This window comes from Panthera uncia, chromosome A2 (assembly GCF_023721935.1).
Source record: "Panthera uncia isolate 11264 chromosome A2, Puncia_PCG_1.0, whole genome shotgun sequence".
NCBI lineage: Eukaryota > Metazoa > Chordata > Mammalia > Carnivora > Felidae > Panthera > Panthera uncia.
In genome coordinates, this window is record NC_064816.1 from 57,993,372 (window position 1) to 58,008,543 (window position 15,172).

The 15,172-nt window shown below is 39.3% G+C and overlaps 1 long non-coding RNA gene across 2 annotated transcripts; it reads right to left on the minus strand.

Annotated features, from left to right (window-relative positions):
* Positions 1 to 1,293: 1,293 nt before the first annotated feature.
* LOC125929725 (uncharacterized) lies at positions 1,294 to 15,172 on the minus strand. Of its 2 annotated transcripts, none has more exons than XR_007459946.1 (3): positions 14,957 to 15,172; positions 8,780 to 9,163; positions 1,294 to 1,976 (listed from the first exon to the last, which is right to left on the minus strand). It is a non-coding gene; the product is annotated as an uncharacterized LOC125929725 (long non-coding RNA). The 2 variants fall into 2 exon arrangements; XR_007459947.1 differs by having other exon boundaries at positions 1,296 to 1,972; positions 8,937 to 9,163; positions 14,957 to 15,169.

Consider the following 15,172-nt stretch of genomic DNA (forward strand, 5'->3'; position numbering starts at 1 on the left):
TGTTATGGGTAGGTAGAGTACCCTATATGTATAGAGTCTGCTAGAACTAGTTGATTTATTGTATTGCTTAAGTCCGTATCTCCTTAAGTTCTGTCTGGTTGTTCTACTACTTTGAGTGGGGTACTAAAGTCTCCAACTATTATTGCAAAACTATTTCTTCCTTCAATTTTGTCACTTTTTGGTTCATATATTTTTATGGTCTGCCATTAGGTGCATAAATGTTTATAATTACAATTCCTTCTTGCTGTTAAAACATTTGTTAACATACATCTTTGTCTCTCGTAAGCTTCTTTGACTTAAAGTCTATTTCATCTGAATTTTGTATAGTGTTTTGTGCTCTCTTTCGGTTACTTATTTGCCTGGAATATCTTTCTCCATCATTTCACTTTCAAGAAGTCTGTATCTTTCAATCTCAAGTGAGTCTCATGTAGACAGACATATGGTTGAATCATGTGTTCTCGTCCATTCTTGCAATCTGTTTTTTAATTGGAGAGTTTAATCCATTTACATTTTTTAAAACTATTTCTGAGAGAGAAAGAGAGTGTGAGCAGGAGAAGAACAGACAGAGAGGGAAACACAGAATCCAAAGCAGGCTCCAGGCTCTGAGCTGTCAGCACAGAGCCCAACACAGGGTTTGAACTCACAAACCATGAGATCATGACCTGAGCCAAAGTCGTATGCTTAACCGACTGAGCCACCCAGGTGCCTCTCCATTCACATTTTTAAAGGTTTGTTTATATTTATTTTAAGACAGAGAGAGAGAGAGAGAGAACACAAGAAGGGAAGGGGCAGAGAGAGAGAGGGAGAGACTCCTAAGCAAGCTCCCCCTTGTCAGTGCAGAGCCCAACAGAGGGCTCGATCTCACAAACCATGAGATCATGACCTGAACAGACATCAAGAGTCAGATGTTTAAATGACTGAGTCACCCAGATACCCCAGAATCCATTTACATTTAAAGTAACTACTGGGATGCCTGGGTGCCTCAGTTGGTTAAGTGTCTGACTTCAGCTCAGGTCATGATCTCACGGTTCGTGGGTTCATGCCCTATATAGGGCTCTGTGCTGACAGCTAAGAGTCTGGAGCCTGCTTCAAATTTTGTGTCTCCCTCTCTCTCTCTCTGCTCCTCCTCCACTCATGCTCTGTCTCTCTCAAAAATAAATATTAAAAAAAAATAATTACTGATATGGAGGGACTTACTTCTATCATTGTGCTATTTGTTTTCTATATGCCCTATTGCTTTTTTGTCCCTCATTTCCCACAGCCCTGTCTTCTTTTGTATTTAGTTGATTTTTTGTAGCAAAATGTTTAAGCTCCTTCTTACTTTCCTTTTGTATATATTCTATAGCTAGTTTCTTTGTGGTTGCCATGGGGACTCACACTTAATATCCTAAAGCTGTCAAACTCTAATTTGAATTTATAGCACCTTAACTTCAATAATACACAAAAAAAAGCTGCTCCTTCACACTGTCCCTAAACTTTTTGGTTGTTGATGTCACAAAACCACATCTTTATACATTGTATGCTCCAAAACATAAGTTAGTATATTAAATGCATTAGTCTCCTAAATTATGTACAAAATAAGATTTGGAGTTACAAAGCAAAGTTACAGTAATAATTACATTAGCATTTTTTATTTAAATGCATTAGTATCATAAATTCCATAAAAAAGAAAAAGCACAGTTACAAGCTATTACAATAATCCTAGCTTTTATAACTGTTCATGTGTTTATTTTTACTGAGATCTTTATTTCTCCTCATGGCTTCAGGCTAATGTCCAGTGTCCTTTCATTTTGCAGGGTTCCCTTAAGCATTTCTTGCAGAGCAGGTCTAGTGGTCACAAACTCCCTCAGCTTTTATCAAGTAATGTCTTGATTTCTTCCTCACTTCTGAAGGACAGTTTTGCTGGATATAGAGTTGTCGGTTGAGAGATTCTTTTTCTTTGAGCACTTAGAATGCATCTGCCCACTGTCTTCTAGCTTCCGAAGTTTTTATAAAAAAAAAAAAAAAAAAAAAAGATCTGCAAATCTCTGAGGATCACTTGTATGAGACAATTGTCTTCTCTCGCTGCTTTCAAGATTTGCCCTTTTTCTTTGGCTTTTGAAAGTTTGATTATAATGTGGGGTTTTTTTTTTTTGCCATTTGGGTTTTTTAGTTCTCTTTTCAAATACTGTACAGAAGGCAAAAAATAAGTATGCCTTCTCATCCACCAGACAAGGTTAGTCCCCCCCTCCCCTAGGGGACTTTATCACTCCCCCTTCATACACACACACCCTGGTTCTACTCCAAAACCTTACCCATGCCTCCCATCCATTTATACCCTTACTGTCCCTGTCTTCCACAGTGATGAGGCCCCAGAAATAGGGTACAGGATGGGAGGAGATATAGCAGGGGAGCCCCTGAACTGTTGAATCTGGGTGGGTCAAGGAGCACCCTGCACCACCAGGTGGAGAATGGGGGTGTTCAGAGAGATCGGGGCATTGGAGGATAAAGGCACATCCAGTCTGATGGGGAAGGAGAGAGGCTTCCTCTCATCCTGGGAATAGGGTGGACAAGAGGGGGAGGTTACACATCCCTCCACAAGCTCCTGGAGGTTGAGGGAGGACCCAAGGAGTGGATCTTTTTGAGCTCATCTTACTTGAAGTTTGTTGAGCTTCTTGGATGTTTCTATTCATGTCCTTTTTCAAATTTGGGAAATTCTCAGTCATCATTTCATCAAATATTCTCTCTGCCCCTTTCTCACTCTTCTTCTTTGAGACTCCCACAATGCCTATGTTGGTGCTTTTGATGGTTTCCCATAGACATTCAGGCTGTGTTTGCTATTTTTCATCTTTTTCTGTTCCTGAGCCTCAATAATTTCCATTGTCCTACCTTAAAGTACTGATTTATGTTCTGCCAGCTCAAATCTGCCTTTGACTCCTTGTGATTTACTTTAGTTATTGTACCGTTCAGCTAAAGAATTTCATTTTAGTTTCTTTCTGGATTTTCCATCTCTTAATGAATACTTGCATTTTGTTCTCACATTGTTTTCTTGACTTTTAGTGTCTTTTTTTAATTTTTAAAAATGTTTATTTTTGAAAGAGACAGTGTATGAGTGGGGGAGGGGCAGAGAGAGATGGAAACACAGAATCTGAAGCAGGCTCCAGGCTCTGAGGTGTCAGCACAGAGCCCAACATGAGACTCGAACTCATGGAGTGCGAGATCATGATCTGAGCTGAAGTCAGACACTTAACCAACTGAACCACCCAGGCGCCCCATTGACTTTTAGTATCTTTACCACCAAGTCTTTGCCTAATATATCTCCCAATGTATTTTTCAGGGACAGATTCTGTTGTATTTTTTTCCTTTGAATGAGACATATTTTCCTGTCTCTTTGACTTGTGATATTTTGTTGAACACTAGACATTTCAATCTAATAATGTGATAACTCTGAAAATTAGATTCTTCCCCTTCCCTCAGGGTTTGCTGTTGTTACTTGTCTTTTTGATTGTTATAGCATTTCTGTGCTGAGAATCAGCCTGAGATGTAGATTTAACTCTTCTCATCTCTTTTCCTTGGACATGCATAATTACTTTCTAATTTTTCCTGTATATGCAGGAGTGTTTGAATACCTTAGCCTTTAACATCTGGTTCTGACTCCCCATCTCCCCCCAACACAGAAAAGAAAAAATTAAGGGACAAAAGGGGGGAAAGGGCACTGGCCCTTTAAATATATTGTAACACACTTGAGCCAGATGGGGGAGGTGCAATAGCAATGGCTCCCTGCCTCTCTGAACCTCTATGATCAGAAGCAGCAGTGATCAGAGGAAAGATCCCTGATATTCAGAGGACAGAGTCCTTCTTGCCTGCTTGGCTCCCACAAGCTGTGTGCAAGCTGATCCAGCAACACGGCTGTCTGTCAAGTGGCTGGGGGTTGGGATGTGTAGCTACTATCATGCTAAGAACAGAAATAAAGTAAAATGTACCATCCAAGCCTTTCCCTAAAAGTTGCAAGCCTTCAACAGACTCGAGTTCCAAAATAGTTATATCAGATGATGCTGCAAGTACAATTATTGTCGAAGGAGGGAAACAGGTTCCTGAGGCTTCTGACCCCATCTTCCTAGAATCCTTCTTATTTGTTTTTTTCTATTCCATGTGTTGTTCATCTCTGATCTCCATTACTTTCTTTCTGCTAGCTTTGGGTTTAATTTCTTCACCACTTCTGAAGGACAGTTTGGCAGACACGGTATTCTTGGCTGACATCTTTTTTTCCCTTTCACTACTTTGAATATGCTAGCCCACTGACTTCTGGCCTACAAAGTTTCAAATGAGGAATCTGGTGATAGTCTTATTGAAGATCCTTCTTATGTGATGATTTGCTTCTCTCTTGCTGATTTCAAGATTCTGTTTTAGTTGCCAACATGTTATGTGTCTCTGTGTGGGTCTCCTTGAATTCGTCTTATTTGAAGTTTAAGTTCTTGGATGTTTATATTCTTTCTTGGACGTTTATATGTCTTTCTTCAAATTTGGTAAGTTTTCGGGCATTATTTCTCCAAGTAATCTCTCTGACCCTCTCTCTCTTCTGGGACTTCTACAATGCATGGTAAACCTCTAGGTGTCCCACAGGTCCCTTTGGCTTTGTTCATTTTTCTTCAATCTTTATTCTTTCCTTTCCTCAGACTTGATCATTTCAATTATCTTACCTTCTGGTTCACTGATTCTTTCTTCTGCCTGCTCAAATCTGCAGTTCTTCTCCTTAGCGCCAGAATTTCTTTGTGGTTTTACTAATATTTCCATTTTGCTCATACATCATTTTCTCGACTCTCTCCATTGTCCTCCTTTAGTTTTTCGAGCATCTTTAACACAGTTGTTTTAAAGTCTTTCTCTAGATTTGCCAGCTAGCCTTTCTCACTGGACATTTTCTACTGTAATTGTTTTTTTCTTTGAATGGGCCATACTTTCCTCTTTCCTTGTGTGTCTTGTGACTGTTTTTTCCCTGAAAACCTCATGCTTGAATCTAATAATGTATGAAGCCTGGAAATCAGATTCTTCCTTTTCTATCTCCCCAGGATTTTCTTTGGGGTTTTGGGGGGTTGTTTTTTGCTTTAGTTTTATTGTTGTAGGCTCTCTGTGCCTGAGATCAGCCTGAGGAGTAAACTTAAGGTCTTCTCAGGTCTTTCTGAGCCTGAACTTTTCCCTAGGCATGCACAAAGACTTTCTAAATTCCCCTGTATGTGTGGTCACTTTTGCCATTTAAGGACCTCGTCCTTAAATGTCTGGCTCCCAAAATGAGGAAAAGAGATAAAGGTGGGGGGAAAGGTGCCACCTCTTTAAATCTCCTGGAAGTCACTTCCGCTGTAGGGCAAGGGGCTTGAAACAATGGGAGGGAACATGCAGCAATGGCTGCCCGCTCCTGTGTCTGTACTTCCATGATAAGAAGCAGCAAGCACAAAACAGATCCTGATATTTGAAGGACAGGGCCCATATTGCCCACCCTGGCTCACCTAGATGTAAGCTGCTCCTGGAACAAATGCATGACTGTCACTGAGTGGAAGATGGGTGGTGGGTATCCATTGGTGAAACTGACCAAAATTAACTGCACTCTCCCATTCAAGCCTTCTTCAGGAAGTTACAAGTCTTTGAATAAACTACAGAGTTCAAACATAATTAAGTCAAGCACATTCTGCCAGGACAATTGTCTAAGTAGGAAGACAGATTTCTGGTGCTTTCTACTCTGTCATCCTTTCCAAATCCCATAACTCTTTTTATACATTGAATTCCACTTATTAATGTTTCACTGAGGATTTCTGCATCTGTATTCCTGAGATATGTTAACTCGTAGTTTTCCTTTTTTGGATGGTCTTTGTATGGTTTGGGCATAATACTGGCCTCATAAAATGTTAGAAAATCTCCCCTTTATTGTTTTCTGGAAAATAATGTGTAGAATTTGTTCTGTAGATGTTTGGTGGAATTCTTTACTGAAAATCTCTGATTCTTTTGTTGGATGTTTTTAAATTAAAAATTCAATTTAAGATTTACAGAACTATACAAATTATCTTTTATATTAGATGACTTTTGAGAAATTAGTCCATTTAAGTTGTCAAATCTATATATGTATAGTTCTATACCCTTATTATACTTTTGATGTCTGTAAGGCCTATAGTGCTAGCCCATTTCATTCCTGATATTGGTAATTCGTGTCATCCTTTTTTGTCTTATCAAAGGTTTGTCAATTTTTTCTAAGAACCATCTTTTATTTTCTCCACTGTTTTTCTCTTTTCAATTTGGTTTCTCCTCTTATTGTTTCCTTCCTTCTGCACCTCTACGTTTATCTTGCTCTTCTTTTTATAGGATAAATTGAAAGGTTAAATTATTTTCTTGAGACTTTCCCTCTTTTCTAATGTTAAGAATTCGGTGCTATAAAATTTCCTGTTAGCACTACGTTAGCTACATCCCACATATTTTGGTATGTTTTACTTTCATTTTCATTTAGTTCAATATGTTGTTTTTATTATCCTTTGAGACTTCTCCTTTAACCCATAGATTTAGCAAAATTGTTTAGTTTCCAACTGTTCCAAGATTTTCCTGTTACCTTTGTTACTGATTTCTAGTTTGATTCCATTGTGGCAAGAACACACACAGTAGGATTTCAATTGTTTTTAATACGGTGAAGCTTGTTTTATGACCCTATTGTGGTAAATGGCTTATCTTGGTAAACTGTCCATGAGAACTTGAAAAGAATGCCTATTCTGCTGTTGCTGTTGCTGTGGGGGGGGGGGGGTTAACCCTGTTGATTGAGTTATTACATATCCTGGCTGATTTTCTGGGTATTTTAATCAATTGTTGGAAGAGGGGTGTTGACGTCTCCAATATAATCATGATTTGTTTATTTCTCCTCTCAGGTCTATTTTTGCTTTACATATTTTGTAGCTCTGTTGTTTAATGCATACAAATTTAGGATTGCCATGTCTTGATAGCCTGACCCTTTTCATCATATGAAAAACTCCTCTCTGTCCCTGTAATTTTCTTAGCTCTAGAGTCTACCTGATGTTAATACTACTGCCTTCTTTTGATTACAGTCTGTATTGCATACCTTCTTCCATCTTTTTAATTTCAACCTACCTATATCATTACTTTTGAACTGAGTTTTCTTATGGGGAGTATATATTTTTAACCACTCTGCCCCTTTCTTTTAATTGGTGTATCCTGACATTTACATTTAAGGCAATTATTGATATGCTAGGACTTCAGTGGGTTTTTTTTTTTCATTTTGTTTCGTTTCTTTCCTGTTCATTTGTCTGTTTTCTTTTTCCAGCTTACTTGTGCCTTTTGTTAGAATTCCATTTCATCAATACTGCTTTTGAACTTACCTCTTTGAACAGACCCTTAGCAGTTGCTCTAGGTTTTATGTTACACATACATAACTTTTCACAGCACTCTGGTGTCAACATTTTACCAGTTCAAGTGAAATGTAAAAACATTATAATCCTTTAAGTTCCTTTACCCTCTGTCATTTATAATACAGTTGTCCTAAAGACTCCCCCTGCAAGCTTTGAGATCCATATCAGACATTACCATTTTTGCTTCAACTATCAAATATATTTTATAAAACTCAACAAAAGAAAAATTCCATTGTATTAACTTACATATTTACTCATTCTATTGTTCTATATCCCTTCTTGATGTTTCAAGATTCCTTCATTTATCATTTCCTTTCCAACTCAAGAAACTCCTTTAGCCTTTTTTTTTTTTTATAGATAGATTCCCCTGGTGACAAATCCTTACTTTTCTCTCATCAGAGAATGTCTTGATTTCCACTTTATTCCAGAAGGATATTTTCACTAGAGAGACAATTCTGAGTTACAGTTCTTTGTTTTTAGCACTTGCCAATGCCATGCCATTTCCTTCTGGCCTCTGGTTTGTGGTAAGAATTCCGCTGTAATTTCGATTGGTTTTCACATACTATTTCTTTTTTTCAAGATACTTTGTCTTTAATTTTCAGAATTTTGACTGGACATATTTTGGCATGGTCTTTCTTGGGGTGTATCCCATTGGGCTTAACTCAGTTTCTTGAATCTGTAAGTTTACGTCTTTTGCAAACTTTGGGAGTTTTTCAGCCATTATTTATCCAAATACTTTTTCAGCTCCAAATTCTTTCTCATCTTCCTTGGGGACTCAGATGCAATGAAATGTTAGATCATTTGTTATACTACCACACGTCCTTGAGGCTCTATTTACTTTTTTTCCCAATCTTTTTTTTTCACTGTTGCTCCCTGTTGGATTAATTTCTATTGTTTTATCTTTAATTTCACTGATCCTTTCCTCTATCATCTCCACTCTGCTGTTGAGTTCATCTAGTGAGTTTATTATTTCCTTTATTGTATTTTTCAGTTCTAAAATTTCCATTTGCTTCCTCTTTATATTTTGTATTTCTTTGCTAAGACTTTCTGGTTTTTTGCTTCAAGCATTTTCCTAATTGTTCATCAAAGCATTTTTATGATGCCTTCTTTAAAATCTGAGGGGCACCTGGGTGGCTCAGTTGGTTAAGCGTCCAACTTCAGCTCAGGTCATGATCTCATGGTTTGTGAGCTTGAGCCCCGTGTCAGGCTCTGTGCTGACAGCTCAGAGCCTGGAGTCTGCTTTGGGTTCTGTGGATTCTGTGTCTCCCCCTCTCTGTGCCCTTCCCATGCTCATGCTCTGTCTCTCTCAATAATAAATAAACATTAAAAAAAATTTTTTTTAATCTGTCAGATAATTCTCATCTCTGTGTCATTTCTGGTTTGGAATCTGATAACTGTCTTACCTTACTCATTGAGACAGTCTTGGTCTGATGAATGATTCTCAAATGTACCCTGGACATTTTGAGTATCGTGTTATGAGACTCTGGATCTTATTTAAATCTTTTTTTTTTTTTTCAGGCCTCCTGTGACATCACACAAACACAAGAATGAAGACCCCACCTTATTACAGCCACGTGAAGATGAAAGTCCACCACCCTGGCTGCAAAGGTGGTTAATTTTATGTGTCAACTTGACTAGGCTACAAAATGCCCAGGTAGCTGGTTAAAAATTATTTCTGAATTCATCTGTCAGGGTGTTCCCAGAAGAGATTAGTCTTTGAATTGGTAGGCTGAATAAAGCAGATGGTCCTCTCCAATGTGGATGGTTATATCCAATCTGTTGAGGGCCTGAACAGAACAAAAAAGTGGAGGAAAGTTAAATTGGCTCTCTGCCTAAATGTTTGAACTAAGAAATCAATCTTCTGTACTTAGTGCTCCTGGTTCTCAGGCCTTCGGACACAGATGGAATCCACACCATCAGTTCTCCAGGTCTCAGACCTTCAAACTGCACCAACAGCTTCCCTGAGTGTCCGGTTTGTACAGAGCCAATCATGGGATTTCCATAATCCCATGAGCTAATATCTTATAATAAATCTATCTCCCTTTCCTCACCACCCCGCCCCCGTTTCTCTAGAGAACACTAATACAGAGGGTGAGGAATGCCTTGTAACTGTTCTCCATGTCGCCTTCAAAGACACTGTGAGAGAGAAAAGGTCTCATCACTGGGTGGGCATGATAATCCCAGTTCCTCTGGGCCTTCTCTGACACCACCCCAGCAAGGGAGGAGGACTGCCCCTTTACAACATGGCTATCATCAAACTCTAGGCTGATAGGGATGGGGCGCCATTTTGTTCCACGGTGTTTGACTTTAGTAAAGCAGTCATTGCCTATAGGTTTTCTGTCTTGCTAAATTGCCCCTTTCCTGGTCCTTTGGTGAAAGAGAGGAGGCTACTTTTGGGGATTCCCCCCCTCACCACTCCCATTGGTATTCCCTGGTTGCTGGCTTCTCCAGCACCCAATCCAGGATATATTAAGCAAAAAGAGAACTCACTGTCATGTCATTTTCAGATCTTAAGATCCCTTCCCAAGTCTGCCATCTTCTCTCCACACTTCAGAGTTTGCTTATGTTTTGATAAAGCCCAATTTATTGATTTTTTTTCTTTTATAACTCATGCTTATGTTATAGTTAAAATATCTTTGTTGAATCCCAGGTCACAAAGATTTTTTCATGTTTTTTTTCTAGAAGTTTTATAGTTCTAACTTAATTTAACAATTAGGTCTATGACTCATTTTTATTTACTTGTAGCATATAACATGAGGTAAAGTTGCGGTTATTTTTTTATATGGCTGTCTAATTGTTCCAAAGCCATTCTCCACTGAATTGCTTTGGCACCTGTCTTAGTCCATTGGGGTCGCTGTAACAGAAAAACATAGACTGGGGGGCTTTTTATAAACAACAGAAATATATTTCTCACAGTTCTAGAAGCTGAGAATTCCAAAATCAAGGCACGAGCAGATTCAGTATCTGATAGGGTCCTCTTTCTAGTTTATAGATGGCTGTCTGCTGTGTCCTCACATGACAGAAGGGACTAGGGAACTCTCTAGGGTCTCTTTTTTACAAGGGTATTAATGCCATTCATGAGGGTTCTGCTCTCATGAGCTAATCATTTGGAAAGTGCCCCACCTTCTAATACAAGGTTAGGATTTAACATATGACATTTAGGGGGACACATTCAGTCTATAGCTGCACCTTTTTGAAAATCAATATGTGGGTTTATTTATGTACTCTTTCATTTTCATATTTCATTTTCCATTCTTTGTTTCAAGACAACTTGGCTATCTTTATGCCAACACACCTTTTCATTACATAACTTTATATCTTGTAATCATATAGCCTGAGTACTGCCCATTCTGAATCCTCAGCATATCCACATAAATGTCAGAATCCGTTTGTAAATTTCTACCAAAACAAAAAAGCCTGCTGGGATTTTGATTTGGATTGCACCAAATATATGAATTCAGGAAGAACTGATATCTTAACAACATTGACTCTTCCAATCCATGAACACTATGTCTTGCCATTACTTTGATCTTTAATTGCTCTGAGCAACGTTTGGTAGTTTTCAGTGTAAAGGTCTTCCAAATATTTTCTCAAGTTTATTCAGAAGCATTCCATATTTTTCATAGTACTGTATGTGGCATTAAAATGTTTTCTCAATTTCTGATTGTTAGCACATAGAAATACAATTGATGATCTTGCATCTGTAACAGCTAAAGTATTAATAGTTCCAGAAGCTTTCTGTCATCTCCCTCAGATTTTCTGTGTACACAAGCATGTCATCTGTGAATAAAAACATTTTTACTTCTTCCCTTGTCATTATTTCTTTTCCTTGCCTTATAATAACAGCTAGAAAATCCAGTACGCTAGATAGTAGTAAGGTTATGGGGTGATCTGGTGGGGTACTGGCCTCAGGGCCTTAGTATTTCACTAGGTGTGGCTGGAAGGCCTCCCTTAGTTCCTCGGCATAGGGGCCTGTCCATAGAGCAGCTCACAATATGGCAGCTGACCTCCATCAGAGCAAGGGAGTGACAGAGTAAGGAAGCAAGAGAGGTTGCCCAAGATGGAAGCCAGTCTTTTTCTTACCTTAATCTCAGAAATGACATCCCATCACATTTTCTATTAATTAGAAACATCACTAAATATAGCCCACACTCAAGGAGAGGAGATTATGTAAGGGCCTGAATACCAGGAAGTGGGACTTGCTGGGGGACATCTTAGAGGCTCCCTACAACAAGCTCTCAATGGCCATATCGAGGACAATCTTAGCAACATAATAGATAATGACACTAATCGATTAAAAACTATACAATAAATAGCCATGAGTCCGTGCATATCAACAAAGTAACTGAATAAATAAATAAAAACTGGGGAGAAAAGGGGTACCTGGCTGTCTCAGTCAGTGGAACACATGACTCTAGATCTCAGGGTCGTGAGTTCAAGCCCCACATTGGACGTAGAAATTACTTTAAAAAAAAAAAAAGTGTTAAATAAATAAATAAAAATGGGGGAGAAAAGACAGCTCCTCCTTACAGTAGAATTCTAATTAATAAATGTAGGAAGAGAACTAGAAATAGGTAAACACCACAGTAATAATTGCTATAGATAATAACGTAACCTAAAGATAGTGAATGAAAGTGTGCTACATAAACTTTTACGTTTCTCAACAAGCTACTTGTTAATTTAAAAAGAAATTTAACTTTACAGTTAAAAGAGAAATCTGACAAATATGTACATAACAAAGTGATCAGACTTAATTAGTAATAAAACGTATCAATGTCATGTACCCTCTGATATGATGCATTGAGAAGAACACATCACTTCCGTAATAGTTTCGCCAAAAATGCAAAGTCTTAATCTCATCAAACAGAAAATCCAAACTGAAGGACACTCTACAAAATAACTTTCCCATACTCTTCAAAAATGACAAGGTCATCAAAGACAAAAAAAAAAAAAAAAAAAAAAGACTAGAATTTCTGCAGGAGGCTAAGAGCTAGGATAAACAAATACAACATGGCATCCGAAACCATGTCCTGGACCAGAAAACAGACAGTAATTGGACAAGTAATGAAATTTGAATGAAATCTGTAAATTAGCTAATAGTATTGTATAGACGTTAATCTTCTGGACTAGCCAACTTTATTAATTATATAATATGCTATTATTTTATTCACCCAGAGGAAGCTGGATGGACATACAAGAACTGTGTATTGTGGTTCTTATTATACTTTCAACAGCTTCACAGACATATAATTTACACACATTCCCCCGTCCCTCAACCCTAGGCAATCACTAACCTACTTTCTGTCTCTAGAGAGCTGCCTATTCTGGACAGTTGACATAAGTGGCATCACACAGTATGTAGCCTCTTGTGAATGGCCTCTTTCATTTACCATGTTTCCAAGGTTCATCCATTGTCATGTCTTGAATTGTGACCCCTCCAAAAGATGTTGAAGTCCTAACCCCCAGTCCCTGTGAATGTGATTTATTTGAAAACTGGGTCTCTGCAGTTGTCAAGGTATAAGGTCATTAGGCTGGGCCCTAAACGAATGGACTCCACATAAAAAGGAGAAATTTGGACACAGACGGAAATCCACACAGAAGGAAGACAATGTGAAGACACAGGGAGAACACCATCTACAGGCTAAGAATGCCTGAGGCTACCAGAAGCTAGATGAGAGGCAGGGTGGAGGTTCTCCCTCGCAGCCCTAAGAAGGAAACAACCCTGCCAATACCTGGATTTTAAACTTGTAGCCTCCAGGGGTGCCTGGGTGGCTCAGTCGGTTGAGTGTCTGACTTTGACACAGGTCATGATCTCATGGCTCGTGGGTTTAAGCCCTGTGTTGGGTTCTGTGCTGACAGCTCAGAGCCTGGAGAGGCTTCAGATTCTGTGTCTCCCTCTCTCTCTCTGTTTGCCCCTTCCCCACTCCCACTCCAACTCAAAAATAAACATTAAACTTCTAGCCTCCAAAACCATGAGACAATAAATTTCTGTTCAGCCACCCAGTGTGGAGTACTTTGTTACCGCAATCTAATATATCCACACTGTAGCATATATCAGTACTTCATGCCTTTCTATTGCCAAACATATTCCACTGAGTGGATATATCATATTTGGTTTATCCCTTCAACATTTGGGCTGTTTTGGCCTTTTGGCTAGTGTGAGTAGTGCTACTATAAACACTGACACACAAATTTCTATGTGGACACACTTTAATTCCTCTTGGGTATATACCTAAGAATGGAAATGCTAGGTCATATAATTCTATGTTTAACTCCTTAAGGAACTGCCAAACTGTTTCCAAAGCAGCAGCACCAGCTTATGTTCCCGCCATGGTGAGGGTTCCAACTTCTCCACACGCTCCCCAACATGCCATCGATCTGCATTTCTCTAATGACTCAGGATACTGAGTTTGTCTGCTCTACGTGCTTATTGGCCATTCCTTCATCTTTTTTGAGGAAATGTGTATTCAAATCCTTTACCCAGTTTTTAATTAGTTTGCCTTTTAAGTTTATTTATTTATTTTGAGAGAGAGAGCGTGCGTAAGGGAGGGGCAGAGAGAGGGAGAAAGAGGATCCCAAGCAGGCTCCACGCTGACAGTGCAGAGCACAACGTGGGACTGACAGTGCAGAGCACAATGTGGGGCTCGAACTCACAAACGCAACCATGATATCATAACCTGAGCCCAAATCAAGAGTCAGCCTGTTAACGAATGAGCACCGAGGTGCCCCTGGTTTGTCCTTTTTATTGAGTTGTGAGAGTTCTTATATATTCTGAATACCAGGCCCTTATCAAATATACGATCTGCAAGTATTTTCTCCCATTCTGTGGGTTGTCTTTTTGCTTCCTGATGGTGCTATTCACAACACAAAAGTTTTAAGTTTTTATAAAGTCCAATTTACCAATTTTATATCTTTTACTACATTCACAACACTTCTGTACATATAAAATTATATGGAAGATGGTGTACAAAATACACAATGATCAAAATAAAAAACTACATAGGGGCACATGGGTGGCTCAGTCGGTTAAGCAACAAACCTCGGCTCAGGTTATGATCTCACAGCTCATGAGTTCCATCCCTGAGTGGGAGTCTGTGCTGACAGCTCAGAGCCTGGTGCCTGCTTCAGATTCTGTGCCTCTCTCTCTCTCTGCCCCTCTGCTCATGCTCCGTCTCTCTCAAAAATAAATAATCATTTTTTAAAAAAACAATAAAAAAATAAAAAATAAAAAACTACATATAAAAATTTATGTAAAACGTTTAAAATACTCTGCACTAAATTCCTAACAGGAGCTGCAAAAGAATTTTTTTTTTTATTTGCTATTCAACACAATTCTGTTTCTTTTCTTCTTTCCTGTTATACAACTGATGCAAATCCTCTATGGAAATTTCAGAATTAACATTAGCAAACGCACCATCCAGAGATAACCATCATTGTCACTGAGGTTTCTATTCGTACACAAATACATAAGTATTATGAAAACCTAGGGTCTGGACTTGAAGTGTGTGATGGAAGAGAGGGCTGCGCGCATCTCCGTGGCAGGTGCCTCCCACAGGGCGTCCGCGGGCGTCGGTACTTACAGGCCGCAGTCCAGAGCACTGCTGAGAACCACGGCCCGGGGGCGAGCCCAGCAGGCGAACAGAGAGCACGGCCACCCCGGCGAGCGCCCCTCTCGCCGCCGGCCGTCCCGGGTGTCAGGACCCCGGCGGACGGGTGGCCACAGGCCTCATAGCCTCTCCCCACCTCGCCAGGCGGCGAGGAGCGTCCCGCTCGGCAGTGCCGGCCCCACAGTGCAC